The sequence below is a fragment of the Schistocerca nitens genome, chromosome 4 (genome assembly GCF_023898315.1).
Source record: "Schistocerca nitens isolate TAMUIC-IGC-003100 chromosome 4, iqSchNite1.1, whole genome shotgun sequence".
Classification (NCBI taxonomy): Eukaryota; Metazoa; Arthropoda; class Insecta; order Orthoptera; family Acrididae; genus Schistocerca; species Schistocerca nitens.
In genome coordinates this window covers 448,076,184-448,094,089 of record NC_064617.1, presented here as the reverse complement: position 1 = coordinate 448,094,089, position 17,906 = coordinate 448,076,184, and the positions used below count along the sequence as shown (strand labels likewise).

Here is a 17,906-nt window from a genome sequence, read left to right as displayed (position 1 = left end):
GACATGACCTTCTCGATCCCACACTTAAGATAACACACAGAACTACTTGTAAATGCGTTTGTTCATTGGTTTTTCAGAAATGACTGTTATACAGACGAAGGAGCCAGGTCACATGTAAGCTGACATACAACTACTGAATTTTGCAACTACGAGGCACATATTTTTGTCTCGTCATTTTGCGTGTCACGAGCGTCTGCTTGTCTGTTGTGGTTATTCGTGTTTCTGAGAAAAGCTGAAATATTTATTAAAAACCAGCACATTGTTTTAATAAAATAATTTGTGGACGTGACAGTCGTTTGTCACTGGCCAGTCCGCGATTGTTTTCGCGGTTGGTTGCATGCTTCCACATTGCCAGCGCAGTCAATACCGCTGCAGAAGTTTAACAACAACAACAATAATCAAAATGGGGCTAGACATATTGTAGCTGCAGTCTTGAGAGTAATAAATCCATATGGAAAATATTTCACAGTTTACGTTGTGTTACTAGGCGAACACTATAATATGTTGTCTGTGTGTAAAAGTTGTGCCAAAAGTTTAAACTTAACCAGACTATCGCGAAAATCATGTGATCTGTCAAAAATAAAGAGGAAGTGGAACTGTACGGGCAGAAATGTTTAAATGAAGCATTAATCGTTGCATATAGAATTTATATCTTTTATCATAAAGCACGTTTATATTCAGTGCAACGAATTATGAATTATCGTTAAGTATTCGAAAGTTTCTAATGTAATGTAAATACCGGTATTGTATTTCTAATAAATGTCACTTTCTGAAAAAGTATCTGGTTATGTCGCAAATTTATGAAAGTCGGAGAATACCTCTCTTTAACTGCAATATTGTTAATATTCTTATACAAATATTTTACAGTATTCATAATTTCTGTAGATTCTAGTGTCCAAAAGGGAAAATATGTCGGACTGGAAAGAAATATTCCATAAAAGGAAAAGATGCATCTTATTGACACGCGCTTCCAAAAGATAAAATATGCCGGGGAAGAAAGAACAATTTCGTAAAGGAGAAAATGCTCTAATTACTCTTACCAATCATAGACGAGTGGTGTGGAAAGAGCAGTTTAACAAATTTAGGGAAAATTCCAATATTGGTGGTGAAATTCGTGATAGCTGTGGAGACTTAATGCTATGTTAGTAAGAAACTGAACTGAACGTGCTAAAGGAGAAACTAAACACATTGAAACATAACTGGCGTAGCACATATGGAATGGGAGATGCTTTTTCTTGTTAAAACTTTTATCTTTAATCAAATAGTTTACCATATCATTTAACTCTTAAGCCATTTGTGAACTATATTTATAGGTAACATTTCCTAATTGAAATCAACTGCAGTATTACCTCAGTCATAAAGGCTAATAGGAATTTAACCAAGAATAAAGAATTAGTAAAATAGTTATAACACATAGTAGGTTCTTTCTACAATGAGGAATTGAAAAACTAAAATCTTTGATAATTCAGATTTTTATACAAGGCTTCGTATGGATTTCATAGAAGGCAAGCTTCAATTAAAATTTTTCCAAATCATAAAATTTTACAGAGATTCAGAATATAAACAGCACTCTGGCATTACATTAGCTAGTCGGCAACCCTTTTGTTCATACTACATATAAATTAGGAAACAAAAAAACCTTTGGAACAACTGAAATGGAAATGTCACCACTGAAATGTTACTTATCAGTAGAAAATAAATGAACACCTCTGTAAAGTATTGCAGGTGATATGTGGATCCCCTGTTCACTTCCTGTTGACCACTTGAGATTTGTTTATGATGATTCCAAAAGAGAAGCCAGATTAGCCACTAAAAATGTTTTCCATGTCTGAGATATCAGAAGAATGTATTTGGCAGGGAAACAGTCAAACACGCTCAGTGTAGAGCTAGGTCAGGGGAGTAGAGAAAACAGGTGGTCTCATGTTATCTTGTTGAAAGGTAATGCCTTGGAGACGTCAAAGGTAGGGCACAGCTACAACCCTTAACACTTCAAAAAAGTAACATCTACAGTCCAAATCACCAACTGTGCAAACTAGAGATGATTGTTTTGTGTACCTAATGGCAACTCATACAATCACATAGAGTTCTGACCCTGTATGATGATGATGATGCTGATGGTGACACTGCCGGCATGGCTCTCTCTGGTGCTGCATCAAGGGAAGCAGCAACAATGCTTGCTGTATTGATAGTTATGGGTACGTCAGACATTCAGTTAAGTGGATATGAAGAAGGTTATCTCTTTCCTTAGAGAGGAACTACAGTCATTTGATTCAGACAGTGAACATTTAGAGGAAACATGCCTCATGTTCAAATGAACAGTCAACCAAACTGTACGAAAATATGTAGTTGAAGATATTAGAGATCCCCTGTGCTTTTCAGACTGTGGAAGCTCCTGTAAAAACTGTGTGTATTGCACAATAGCTATAAAACAGAGCATAATTGCAAAAATAAATGTTAATTAAAACACATTTAAATATCAGAAGGGCAAAGCAAGATGACTTCAATAACTGTTGTAAAATTTATTTTACAGCATTCTCAAGCTTATTTTATTTCTCATACAATTACAGTGCATACACCTGTAAATAAGCCAGGAAGTGGAATGAAAAATAGCAAAACTAAAACTGGAATGTAGAACTATGTCTTCAAATATTCCTTCACAAAGGAAAAGGAATTAATGTTTCCTTCTTTAATAATATACTACTATCATGATGAGTGACATAATAATCAATACTAGCAGTGCTGAAAAGCAGGTTAAATCTCTAAACCTCCATTAAGGCCCCAAGGCCTGATGAAGTCCCTGTCAAGTTCTACAGAATTTATGAGGCAGTTGACTATAATTCACTGCAGGTCTCTTGAGCAAAGATATATTATCCTTGAAAAAGACTCTGCATCATACCCACATACCAAAGAATAAGTAGAACTGATCCATAGAATACTTTCATGTGTCACTTGCATCTATTTGTAATTTAATACTAGGACATATTCTTAACTGTAACATTATGACAAACATGGAACAAATTAATCATCAGCATGGCTTCTAAAAATCAGTGAACATGCAAAACTCAGCTTGCCTCTTCACATACATTGTCTTCATTGCTATGTATACAGGAAGCTAGAGTGATTTAGTGTTGCAGACTTTTGAAAAGCTTTTGATTCAGTAACACATCAACACCCAAATAAAATTTTATCAAAAAGGAAAATTAACTTGAGAAAACTGTAAAGTTATAGAGAGAAAAAATGGCATGTCATTACTTATCAATAGCAGACAAAATTTGAGCACCAAACTGCCAATAGCCACATTTAAGAGTGAAAAAACTACTCTTTAGTTTTGGAACTATTCCTTCCTTCCTTTGGTGGTGGGGGAGGTTGGGTTGGGGGAGGTTAGAAAGGAGTAGCAGATCTCTCACATCCCAGGGTGAGGACTCACCTGTTACAAGGTCAAGGAGAAACAAAGATGAAGGAGAAGGTGTCAGAGAGAGAGAGAGAGAGAGAGAGAGAGAGAGTTCTGAATCTGAAATGTTCAAAATTGAGAAATGCTGAGTCTGTTTCTTTTTGGATATCATGGATGAAGAGTACCATATTGAAAACTGTTTACTAGGCACTTTCAGTATCTGTACTGGTTGCTATGCCCAAAGCTATTTTGTTCAAGGAAATTTATTATGTCACTAAATGCAGGGGAGAAGGTTGTAATTTGTGATTCAGTTCTGTTGCTCTTAGCATAGATGTGTGTTGTCTTATTCTCCTTCAATCACCGGGGACAATTCTGTGCTCAGAACAACTTTAGTAAATTGCACATAATGTTAATGCTGACTCATTCCTTTACTGCAAATAGAACCAGCATGTGTTTCCACTGCATCTGAATATTCAGTTTGATTGATTTCAGTAGTTTTTCAACTTAACATCATTATTATTTTTAGTATTATCACAATAGAATGTTAGAATTATTCCCTGGTGTTACTTGTGGAGGATATATTCTGTGTGGAATGTAACATTTTGGCTTTTGTGTTGCTTCGTAATGCGTATCTTATAAGAAAGACTCTGAACACTAGTTTTAATGTCACTGAAATCCTTTGAGCTTTTTCACTAAATATCTTTGAATTTTTTTCATTAAATTTCATTGAGTTTTGGGAGAGATCCTGTGAAGATAGCTGAACTTTCTGTGAAAAGTGCCACACTGAAGCATTTTCTCTAAAAGAGGCAACACACTTCTATTCTATTCTATTCTATTCTATGAAAGTAGGTCTGATGTCAGATCATATGGAATAGGGTGCAGGTATTTGATAAATATTCCCTAGACTGCATGAAACAAAATGTAATTTATACATAACATCTCAGAGCTTTACAACTGCTCCTGCTCTGCGTGGAAACTATAGTCTCCACTATCAACAGTGCACAGGACAACCTTTGGAATGGACAAGACATAGTACTAGCTCATTACAGAAACTGAGCATGGAAGTGAAAGAAATCATTTTGTGTCCATTAAACAGAATCTGGGCTGAAGATTGCTATTCATACCAATGGCACGAAACAACTGTGATTCACTTCTAAAACCAGAGGAGGACTGATTATCCCCAACTAGCGTTGCACTCACTATCTTTATAGGAAAGTCTTTTAAGCATATTATTAACTAACACATAACATTGACTAAATGATTAATCAGTTATTTATAGTTTGAGTTTCTGAAATACTAGTTCACACTTGACAGTCTTATCCAATTAAAAGGCACATTACTAGAGTCTTGCCTATGGAAACATTATGGTACTGGTATGGTTGTGAATCTAGAGAAAGCTTGTAATTCTATTGAGAAACATACAATTATTGACAGCACATGGACTGGAAGTTCGTGAGCATTTTCCAATACTTCTCAAGTGGTTTTCTCTTAACAGTATTTATTATACCAAATTGGTGACACATACTCCAAACAGTTCACTCCATGGAATAATGTCTACCATTTCCAGGATTACCCTTTTTGTTATTTATTCTACAATAAGAATGCTATTCATTATTTATGGATGACATTTATATTTTCTGTTCTTCCTCCAGCTTATGAGCTTATGAACTACTGTTCATTAGCTGCAGCTAATGCTTTGGAGGCTGATATGACTGGTTTTAAAGTCTCTACAGATGAAAATATGTATATTTTAAAGGTTCAAATTGCACTTTTAATTTTTCAGAACGTTATATGATGGGCATCCTCTTGAATTTTAAAATCTCTATAACCATAAGTCTCCTTAGACCTAGACTTAGAATTAGAGAAGAAACTCATAGACTTAAAGAAAGCTTTTGACAATGTTGACTGGAGTACTCTCTTTCAAATTCTGAAGGCGGCAGGGGTAAAATACAGGGAGCGAAAGGCTATTTACAATTTGTACAGAAACCAGATGGCAGTTATAAGAGTTGAGGGGCATGAAAGGGAAGCAATGGTTGGGAAGGGAGTGAGACAGGGTTGTAACCTATCCCCGATGTTATTCAATCTGTATATTGAGCAAGCAGTGAAGGAAACAAAAGAAAAATTCAGAATAGGTAATAAAATCCATGGAGAAGAAATAAAAACTTTGAGGTTCGCCGATGACATTGTAATTCTGTCAGAGACAGCAAAGGACTTGGAAGAGCAGTTGAACGGAATGGACAGTGTCATGAAAGGAGGGTACAAGATGAACATCAACAAAAGCAAAACGAGGATAATGGAATGTAGTCGAATTAAGTTGGGTGATGCTGAGGGCATTAGATTAGGAAATGAGACACTTAAAGTAGTAAAGGAGTTTTGCTATTTGGGGAGCAAAATAACTGATGATGGTCAAAGTAGAGAGGATATCAAATGTAGACTGGCAATGCCAAGGAAAACGTTTCTGAAGAAGAGAAATTTGTTAACATCGAGTATAGATTTAAGTGTCAGGAAGTCATTTCTGAAAGTATTTGTATGGAGCGTAGCCATGTGTGGAAGTAAAACATGGACGATAACTAGCTTAGACAAGAAGAGAATAGAAGCTTTCAAAATGTGGCGCTACAGAAGAATGCTGAAGATTAGATGGGTAGATCATATAACTAATGAGGAGGTATTGAATAGGATTGGGGAGAAGAGAAGTTTGTGGCACAACTTGACTAGAAGAAGGGATCAGTTCGTAGGACATGTTCTGAGGCATCAAGGGATCACCAATTTAGTATTGGAGGGCAGCATGGAGGGTAAAAATTGTAGAGGGAGACCAAGAGATGAATACACTAAACAGATTCAGAAGGATGTAGGTTGCAGTAGGTACTGGGAGATGAAGAAGCTTACACAGGATAGAGTAGCATGGAGAGCTGCATCAAACCAGTCTCAGGACTAAAGACCAGAACAACAACAACAACAACAACAACATGAGTTTCTTAGGGGCACATCTTTGACAAGAAGTTATCATTGCTGACCCATCTGCGTGATGTAAAATGTGACTGTATGAAGGCACTCAACATGTATTTCTACAGAAAGAACTGGCTTGCGCATTGAACTGATCTCACATTTTATAGAACCTCCTTTCGCACAGATAGTGTACAGATCAGCTAGACCTTATTGTTTAAAGACTTGAATGTGATATACAGTGAGGGCATTAGACTGGTCATGGAAGCCAACTGAATTATACCTGTAAAAGCTCTGTGCTGAGGCTTGTTATCTGCCTCTTGCTCTATAGCACAGCTCTTATATGCAACACTGCAGAGTTAGTTCTATGGCAGAGAGTCTATTGCATCATGGCTGGGGTTGTGATGTCTATATTGTACAGTGGACATCTAAGAACAACCACAGAGCAATTAAACAATTTTTTTGTCATAACAAAGGAATACCTACTTCGCATAGCAGGCATTTCAGACTTTAAACAGATAAAGCTCAAATATCATCCATAGATGATTGCTGAACCCATTCCACCTTTCTGCCTCCATTACGCTATCAAACCCCTCCTATGGCTTTTCTGCTCCAGCTGACCTCATATCTCCCCTTCATTATTTCTTTCTGTTATTCTGTATTCTGAACCTTCCTCTTAGTGTTTCTTCTAATAACTAACCAACAACCTGCTTTGTTGTCTATGTTCCAACCACCTTTCATATACACACTAACATGTTCCTTCCTGGCATTATCACTGACTTTTACTTGTCTGCAGCTCAATGCTTATTCTGTTTGATGAGTATGTATCTGTCCTCATATACATTATTTGACCCTGAGTTTCCCATAATTTTTTATCATTGTTGCCAGGAAAGAAGCTATCCACTTTCCTTGATACTTTTGTATATTTTTCAGATAATTTGTTTTAGAAAGAATGTGGAACTTCAGCTCCCAGTCTGCAGGACCATGGTTTGTGATCCGGATTTCTTTTCTGATAGGGTGTCTTTATCTTGTGTAGAGATATCCCACTTCCCTTTGTTGTGATTTATTTTTTTGTGTTTTCTTTCTGAGGGCATGCCAAGTTTGAGACACCCCCTTCCTTCAGCTACAGTACAGCTGTCATAGCACTTGGCCTGAAGCAGCACACGGTTGTTTCCATATAGGCTAATGTCAAACGATTGACAGCTGCTAGGAATCAGTGTGTTGGATGAGCTCCCAAGAGCCATGAACCTGTGATACCTGTATCACAGGTACCTCAACTACTATCTTCTTCTGTGGATCCTGTCTCCTACGCAGGAAGTACAGGATCTGTCATTACCCATCCACTTGACTGCGAGTGGCATGTCAGTGGTACATATAGGCATCCTGACATTGTGGATGTGGACCAGGGAGTACTCAGGGTGTTGTACGGATCCCCCTAACCAACAAGTTTGGGGTGCTGTCTGTCACTGAAACTGAGACTGACCCAGTGGGACTCACTTCACCTGTTGTGTGAAAATCTCTTTTGTCCAATGTCAGTAGGAGGAAAACGCAAAAGGGTGGAGGTCTATTAATTGTCAGCAGTTCAAACTTACGGCAAATGATGGTGCCCCTTAGGGAAATTGCAGCAAGGGACAGGAAAGGACATCAGGTGCACTCAGTGTGTATGCCTCGGGGCCTCATTTAACATGTTGAAGAGTCTATTCCAGCAGCCATTAAGGGAACCGGGTACAACCATCTGCAGATTATGGTGAATGTTGGAACAAATGACACCTGTTATCTGGGCTCTGAAGTCATTATTAGGTCATTCCAGCAACTGGCAGAGAAGAGTGAGAAGACGAACCTTGCATGTGGAATTTCATGAAGCTCACGATTTGCAGCATTGTCCCCAGAACTGATCATGGCCCTTTGGTTCTGAGTTGAGTGGAAGGACTGCACCAGAGACTTTGAAAGTTCTGTGACAAGCTAGGCTGCAATTTGCTGGACTTGCGCCATAGGGCTGAGAGCTGTAGGGTCCCCCTAAATAGATCAGGTGTGTGCTACACATCAGAGGCTGACTGTGTGTGGGGTGACAAGGTTTTTTTTTAGATTGGACAACTCTCCATCCAATCCAGATGACGATAGCTGCAGGAAGGCAGAAGTATCAGTGGAAGATTGAAAGAAATGTCTCCCAGAGGCGAGAATATTAAAATCCTAATGGTAAATTGCTGAAGCATTCACAACAAAGTGCCATAGTTTGAAGAGCTCTTGAAAGGCAGTGAAGCTCTCATAAAACTAGACACAGATAGCTGGTTGAAACCTGAAATTGACACCAGTGAGATTTTTGGGGAAAATTTAAGTGTATATCAAAAGGATAGGCAAATGAGAAATGGAGATGGTATATTTGTAGCAGTAGACAAAAACTCAAATCCACCAAGATAGAAACTGAAGCTGCTTGTGAGATTGTTTGTACAAGACTCAGTATCAGGGGTGGCCATAAAATGATAATTAAATCCTTCTATTGTCCACCAGACTTATTTCTTCATGTAACCGGAAACTAAAGAGAAAACCTCAGTTCCCTTGTACGTCAGTTCCCCAATCAAACTGTAATCATCAGTGGAGACTTTAATCATCCAACAATTAATTGTAAAATTACCCTGATGGGTGTAATAAGACTTCCTGTGAAACTTTACTTAATGCCTTCACTGAAAACTATGTAGAACAGATAGTTAAGAACCTCACTCGTGATGGAAATATATTGTATCTGGACGTGATCTCCTTGAGGCTATCCACATCAAAAGTGGTATCAGTGAGCATAACGCAGTTGTGGCAACAGTGATTACCAAATTACAAAGGACAACTAAAACGAGCAGAAAGACATATATGTTCAGTAAACTAAATAAAAAAATCAGTAATGCCATATCTCAGTGAGGAACTTGAAACTTTCAGCACAAGTCAGGAGCATGTAGAGGAACTCTGGCTCAAGTTTAAAATAATAGTTGACCAAGCACTGGATAGATATGTACCCAGTATAACGTTCATAATGGGAGGGAACCTCCATAGTCTACTGTCACTCTAAAGAAACTTTAAAAAAAACAGAGATTACTGCATAATAGGCATAAAACGAAGTGTATGGCTATAGAAAGAGAAATACTGAATGAAATACATTTGGCTGTCAAGAGAGCTATGCATGATGCCTGCAATGACTGCTGTAGCAGAATATTGTCAAATGACATTTCACAAAATCCAAAGAAATTCTGGTCGTATGTAGAGGCTGTTAGTGGCAACAAAGTTAGTAAGACAATAAGATAATTTTTTTTATCTAGTTTACCTAGGTTTCAATGCCAGTACTGGTATCTTCTTCAGAACCTATAAATTAACCCATACAGACATATATTAAACATTGAAATACATCATCAGTCTAATGATTTCATAATAAGGAAAATCTTGATACTTACAAAAATTAAATTATTTTGAGGACCAAATGTTGGCCATGTCACAGAATGAAACTAATACAGAATAAAGATGCATAATCATAAGATTATGTCTGTCAATACTAAAAACAATAAGAAAAACGTAGACAGAGCTACACTGGGCCAGGAATAAGGGTCACATGTAAGCAGCAGGGAAACCAGGCACTGCGAGCAGTTCCGCGGTGAGACTCGGCCAGCAGCCAATCGCATGCATGAGCATATGCACAAGCGCTAGAGACAAGCTGTCTCAAAATTACTTAATGCAACAGAAATTGTAAAAAAAATATGACGAGAAACAGTACTGCAGATGGACAAATGCCTACCTATGGTACAGTAGATTAAACAGTTTTCCTAAGAACTAGCTACTAAGTCAGAGCAAGAAAATTTACATTCAAATATAATAAGATGGCAAAACCCCACTACAGTAACTAATAAATTAGTATGGGAGACACAGGCTTGCAATGCACAAAATATCTTGACTGTAAAACAGGCAAATTAAGAAACACTTTTGCAACTGGTGTCATTACCAGTATAATACAAAATATATGGAGACACAATGTACAAACACACTATAATAAAGGGGCAAAGCAGATAGGAAACAGCATCGGCCATTCGAAGCGGACCGTAGGTCAACTCCACTGGAGTAAAGGTTGCGTTTGTACATTGTGTCTCCAGATATTTTGTATTATACTGGTAATGACACCAGTTGCAAAGGTGGCTAAAACTGCTAGTAGTCCTGATTTGAGAAAGAAACATATGGTATGTTTTTGGAGTCTAGATGTGGAAATGTAAGCTATTGAAGTAGTTTGATGGTGAACAGGTGTTCTCAATAGGGGTATAGTGGTCATACAATTTGGTTTGTCATCATAATGATATTGATGATAAAAAATAAAGATGTGAGTCAGAGATGTATCATTTCATAACTAACTCTTATTTGTGTCATTGATTACAAATGCTGCAAGAAGAACACATTGATTTTTTTAAAAAAAGAAAAAAGAAAAAAAAAGAAAAAGAAAAAAATAAAACTCCCAAAGGAGTTCAGTTGATCCACCCAATTTCAGAATTATGAGCAGCACCTTCATGAAACTCAGTGGCATAATAGAGACACTAATTTTGGGTGACTGTATGACTATGTAATGGCTAACATCTGTTTTAAACTGTGGGAAAATCCAATAAGTTATATAAATAACTGTACAAGGAAAAAACATCACTCATGAAGTGGAAGAGGCATAGAAATGACAGTTAGTAGTGATCTGGAGCCTTCAGACAAAGAGCTAAAAAATACTCACTTCAATAGCTAAGTTTTCAGAAAAAGCTGGCTCCTTAGGAAAGGCTTTGTCTGAAAGCTCGGTTACTGATTGACAGTTCTGTAAGTCTTCTATTTCTTGAGTAGTGATATATCTTCTTATAGATATTTTGTAACCCTGGTTTTATTAATGTATTGTTGTAAAACTGTTTGGAAATAATATTGAAATCATATTTTGGTTTTTACTGCAAACAGTTGCTGAGTTTGTATGTATGGGAAAGATGCTGTAACTGAACGCTTACCCAAGAGTTGGTTTGTAAATTCAGTTTTGAAAATTTTGAGGTTGGTGATGTGTATGACTCAAATTCAGCTGCACAAGGCTGATCAGTATTTATTATCCATTTATTATCCATCAGAAATTCTTCTTCTTCTTCTTCTTCTTCTTCTTCTTCTTTTTTTTTTTTTTTGGGTGGAGGGGGGGGGGGGGAGGTAATTGTTGATTCGGGCTACATAAGAAATCATCTTCAGACCTTGCTGTCAATAAGCATATGAATAGCATAGCATGGCATGTTACAAAATTTTTGTGTTCTTGTCATACTGATGGATGACAAATAGTGTTTTTTATATCACTGAACCTGTATTTCCACTTACACTCGGCTCAGACACACAATATGAATGTAGCATCATAAAATTTGAAACAAAGTTCATCAAAGGCTAAGGCAGATGAGACATGAGCAGGAAAGTCCATGTGTAGGCAAGAAGCCAACAGCAGCAGATACAGGCAAAATCCAAATAGCAAACCAAGCACAGTCATAAGAACCACACTGCTTTCTCATATCAGTCACACAGAGACTACTGTCGGTTATGGCAGAGGCATACACTGAAGTGTCTTAACAGCAGCCAGTGACTGGCCTTCTACCAGGCCAGTTGAGTGGCTTATGTGATATCATGCCACAGATCTTACGCCAGATGGCTCACAGTATTTACATCTACACACATACTCTGCAAACCACTGTGAGGTGCATGGCAGAGGGTACATCCCATTATACCAGTTATTAAGATTTCTTTGTGTTCCATTCACATATGGAGCTTGGGGAGAATGATTGTTTGAATGCCTCTGTGCTTGCAGTAATTATTCTATGCTTATGCTCACGATCCCTGTGTGAGTGATACATAGGGGGTTGTAGTATATCTCCTTGGAGTGATCATTTAAAGCTGGTTCGTGAAACTTTGTTAATAGACTTTCTTGGGATAGTTTACTCCTGTCTTCAAGAGTCTGCAATTTCAGTTTCTTCTGTATCTCTGTGACACTCTCCGATGGATTAAACAAACCTGTGACCATTCATGCTTTCCTTCTCTGTATATGTTCAGTATCCTCTGTTAGTCATACGGGTCCCACACACTTGAGCGATATTCTAGGATGGGTCACATGAGTGATTTGTAAGCAATTCTTTTGTAGATTGATTGCACTTTGCCAGTATTCTACCAATAAACCAAAGTCTACCACCTGCTTTACCCACGACTGTACCTATGTGATCATTCCATTTCAATCCCCGATTGATATTATAGTCAAAGTGTACCGTAGTTTTTCGTTTTGTGGAGTGCACAGCTTTACATTTCTGAACATTTAGAACACGTTGCCAATCTCTGCACCACATTGAAATCTTACCAAGATCTGACCGAATATTTATCCAGGTTCTCTCAGATAGTACTTCATTACAGATAACTGTATCAGCTACAAAAAACTTAATTTTACTATCAATATTGTCTGTAAGGTCATTAATATACAACACAAACAGCAAATGGTCCCAATATGCATCCCTGGGGTACATCTGAAGTTACTTATACATCTGACAACTACTCTCCATCCAAGATAACATGCTGCATCCTCCCTTCCAAAAAGTCCTCAATCCAGTCATAAATTTCACTTGATACTCCATACAATCGTGTAGGTGCGATAAGAAACACTGCATGTACCTGGTTGCCATGATCCAAAGCTTTCAGTACGTCATGTGAGAAGGGTATAAGATGGGTTTCACATGACTGATGTTTTCAAAAACCATTCTGGTTGACATTGAGGAGGTCATTCTGTTCAAGATACCGCATACTCAGAATATGTTCTAAGTTTCTACAACAAATTGATGTCAAGGATATTGGATGCTAGTTTTGTGGATCACTTCTACTACTATTCTTGTGGACAGGTGTGACCTGTGCCATTTTCCAAGAACTGGGCACGGTTCCTTGTTTGTGAGATCTATGATAGATTATAGTTAAGAGATGGGCTAACTCAGCTGCAAATTCATTACAGACTCTGACAGGGATTCCATCAGGGTCTGGAGCTTTGTTCAATTTTAACAATTTCAGCTGTTTCTCAACACCACTGACACTAATACGTATTTCATTCATCTTTTCAATGGCATGAAGATTAAATTGGGGCAATTCTCCTGAGTTTTCCTTTATAAAGGAACATTTGAAAATGGAGTTAAGCATTTTAGCTATTGCTTTGCTACACTCAATTTCAGTTCCTGTCTCATTCATTAGGGAGTGGACACTAACTTTGTTGCCACTAACAGCCTTTACATACAACCAGAATTTCGTTGGATTTTGTGAAATGTCATTTGACAATATTCTGCTATAGTGGTCACTGAAGGCATCACTTGAAGCTCTCTTGACGGCCAAATTATTTTTCATTCAGCATCTCTCTATCTATAGTCCTACACTTTGTTTTATACGTTTTACGCAGTAATCACTGTTTCTTTAAAAGTTTCTGGACAGTGACAATGTATCTTGGAGGTTCTCTCCTATTATGATCTACTGGGTATGTACCTATCCAGTGCTTGGTCAACTATTCAACTATTCTTGAAACTTGAGCCAGAGTTCCTCTACATGCTCCTGAACTATGCTGAAAGGTTCAAGTTCCTCATTGAGATATGACATTACTAATTTTTTATCTAGTTTACTGATCATATATATTTTCTGCTTGTTTTAGTTGTCCTTTGTACTTTGGCACTCATTGTTGTGACAACCATGCCATGGTTACTGATACCAGTTTAGATGTGGAGATCCTCAGAGAGGTCAGATCTATTGGTTGTTTGCAAGTGAACTGAGATTTTCTCTGAAGTTTTCGGTTACCTCAGGAGATGAGTCTGGTGCACAATAGAAGGCTGTATTTATCATTTTAGGTTGTATTTATCATTTTATGCCCAACCCTGATACTGATTCTTGTCCAGACAATCTCACATGCAGGTTCTATATGTATCTTTGTGGATTTGAGTTTTATATCTACTGCAACAAATACACCTTCATTTCCAATTTGCCTATGCTTTCGATATACACTTAAATTTTCCCAAAAAATCTCACTGCTTTCAATTTCAGGTTTCAACCAGCTTTCTGTATCTAGTATTATGCGAACTTCACTGCCTTTCATGACCGCTTCAAACTCTGGCACTCCATCTCTGATGGATATAGTAGCAGTTAAGTGGATATGTTGATTTCTCGCCATGCTCCTAAATGTCTTCCCTCTCAAACTGACCTAAAGTGCAGAAAATATCCTGGCTGGTGTGATGGAGGATGCCTGACATGTGATATCACAGTGCTGGAGCCACTGTGTTGTGTAGGTAGGATACCAGTAACAGTTTGTTGGCTGTCTCCTGCTTTGGGCCATCCCTTGAAAGGAAAAGGTAGTGGAGGTGCCGACTGACCTGCTTCCATTGGGAAAGTTGTCCAAAAAGTCTTTGACATGTGGTTACTGGTTGTCGTGGGGGCTGGGAAGTGGTGTTCCTTGGAATAGAGTGGTGAGAGCTGACAGTTCACTGCCTGTGTGGGACAAGCACAGATGATTCCAGTATCATAATATTTGCTGGCCATAATGACTCCATCCTGATATAGCTCCAAACATGTGTGCCCACACTGTAGTCACTACTCAGAATGGTATGGTGGTGTCCCTTCACTTCAGTGACAGAAACAGCCGATGGAGACAGGTCAAAGCCTGACTAAAATGCTAAGAAGTTTTGGTCTTCCATAAAGTCTGTAAGCAGACCAAAATATTGATTCAGTCACACAATGGCCACGAAAAGGCAGATGACAGAGAGAAAGACAAACTACTGAATTTGGTCTTCCAGAATTGTTTCTCCTTTCAGTCATCATATGAACACCAAAATGCCTGATTTCAAGATAAGTTATTCCAGAAAGAGAAAAGCAAGTAAGACTAGTTTAGTGAACAAGATACAAGCTTACCAAATTTTGGATCAGATTTGTGATTGGATGCAGCACTTTCTTGCAGATCAACTTAACAGGACAAATGTAGTAGGTGTAAAAGCAGTTGTGGGAGTACCTCAAGGGTGCTCCACAGAAGTCACGGACTTTGAACATGGTCAAGTGATTTGGTGTCACTTGTGTCATACACCTCTAAGCAAGATTTCCACACTCCTAAACATCCCTAGGTCCACTGTTTCCAATGTGATAGTGAAGTGGAAACATGAAGGGACATGTACAGCACAAAAGCGAACAGGCTGACCTCATCTATTGACTGACAGAGACCGCCAACAGTTGTAGAGGTTCATAATCCATAATAGGCAGACATCTATCCAGACCATCACACAGGAATTTCAAACTGCATCAGGATCCATTGCAAGTACTATGACAGTTAGGTTGGAGGTGAGAAAACTTGGATTTCAGGGTTGAGCGGCTGCTCATAAGCCACACATCATACCGGTAAATTCCAAACGACTCCTCGCTTGGTGTTAGGAGTGTAAACATTGTATGATTGAACAGTGGAAAAATGTTGTGTGGAGTGATGAATCATGGTACACAGTGTGACGATCTGATGACAGGGTGTGGGTATGGTGAATGCCCGGTGAATATCATCTGCCAGCGTGTGTAGTGCCAACAGTAAAATTCGGAGGTGGTGGTGTTATGGTGTGGTCGTGTTTTTCATGGAGTAGGCTTGCACCCCTTGTTGTTTTGCATGGCACTATCACATCACAGGCCTACATTGATGTTTTAAGCACCTTGCTTCCCATTGTTGAAGAGCAATTCGAGGATGGCGATTGCATCTTTCAACATGATTGAGCACCTGTTCCTAATGCATGGCCTGTGGCACAGTGGTTATATGGCAGTAACATCACTGTAATGGGCTGGCCTGCACAGAGTCCTGACCTGAACCCTATAGAACACCTTTGGTATGTTTTGGAACGCCAACTTCGTGCCGAGCCTCACTGACCGACATCGATACCTCTCCTCAGTGCAGCATTCCGTGAAGAATGGGCTGCCATTCCCCAAGAAAACTTCCAGCACCTGATTGAATGTATGCCTGCGAGAGTGGGAGCTGTCATCAAGGCTAAGGGTGGGTCAACACCATATTTAATTCCAGTATTACTGATGGAGGGTGCCACAAACTTTTAAGTCATTTTCAGCCAGGTGTCCAGATACTTTGGATCACATAGTGTATAAAGATATTAAATTTTGCACGCTTTCAGAGCATTGGCTCCTTCTTCTGGCAGAAAGATTGAAGGGAAAGAGAGAGGGACGAAGGAAAAGCACTTGTGAGGTTTAGAGAAAGGGGTAGATTCCAGAAAAGTCATCCAGAACCCCAGGTCAGGGGACGCTTACCAGACAGGATGAGAAGGAAATGTTGATTTTTGGGGGCTGCACCAGACAAGATCTAAAACCCTGAGAGCTTAAAGGTGGAAGATAGGATAATACACAACAGAGGGAATATTGCCGAAACACCATGCACAAGTTAATAAGAGTGCATTGTACATGATAGGGGTGGGAGGGGGGGGGGTGCATCGTAAGATAGAGAGGTCAGTAGAAAATGAAAGATATAAAAAACTAAAAGGGAGTGAAGAAAGGAATAGTTATATTATTTTCATTGATACATCAGATCATTTATGAATATAGAGAACAATGTGTCAGATGCTTTCTGGAAATCAAAACATATGGAATAGTCCAACTTGGAATATTCACAGCACAGCACAGCAAAGCAATGTTAAGCATACTGGTCTGTATTTTTGTAGGTTCATTCTTTTAACCTTATATATGGGAGTTACCTACACTTTTTCCAGTCCTTGCAACTTTGTGCTGAACAAGATTTGCAGTAAATGCAAGCTGAGTAAAGGGCCAATGGGAAAGAATACTCTTTATGAAAACTGAACAGGGATTCCATCTGGACCTGTTGAATTTTTTGTTTTTGGCTCTTTTAGATGCTTTTCAAGCCAAGGATGTTTGATCATTTTACATTTCACATGTTGCCATCCTCTCACAATGTAGGATTTACCAGTGGTGGGTTTGGAGTAAGTGGTTGCGGGTGGGGGTATGGGGCTAATTTTACTGGGAACAATTTCAGAGGCTTGGTGCAGCAATAATGACCTGGGAATGTCGTATGGTTTGAAACTGATGTTGCAGAGTTTAGGAATGCAGCAATGATTACAAAGGATAGTGCAGGGAGGATATCAGGGAGAAAAGCTTTCATTTCAGCACTGGACTTGAGAAAGTCATAGACTTGGTGGAGTAAGGTACTGATGCATTTGAGGCCTATGTGGTAATGGGATGAGGGAGAGTGGGGTGTGCAAGGGAGTGCTTCTACATTTTTTAGGCGTGGGAATTGTGTGATTGAGAGTGTGAGAGCAGAATACTAGTTGGGATGTTTATCTGTGCATAACATCTATGGGAGAACAAAGCCTAAGTGAAGTTGTTGTAAGTGTTGATGTATTCAGTGGTGGAGCAAATATGTTTGCCACAGACACCTAGGCTGTAACAAAATGAGTTTTTTAATTCAGAGGTGTGGCAGCTGTCAAAGAGTAGGTATTGTTGCTTATTGGTGGTTCTTATATTGACTGAGGTTTGGGTGTGAGCTTCAGTGAGATGGAAGTCAAGG

General features: G+C 38.7%; 1 protein-coding gene across 1 annotated transcript in view; it reads left to right on the top strand.

Annotated features, from left to right (window-relative positions):
• The first annotated feature begins 4 nt into the window (after positions 1-4).
• Positions 5-17,906, top strand: part of LOC126251478 (mitochondrial ornithine transporter 1-like) — an 89,181-nt gene continuing 71,279 nt past the window's right edge. Inside the window, exon 1 of the mRNA XM_049951925.1 lies at positions 5-114. The gene's annotated coding sequence lies outside the window, so the exon portion shown is untranslated. The remainder of the gene's footprint in view (positions 115-17,906) is intronic.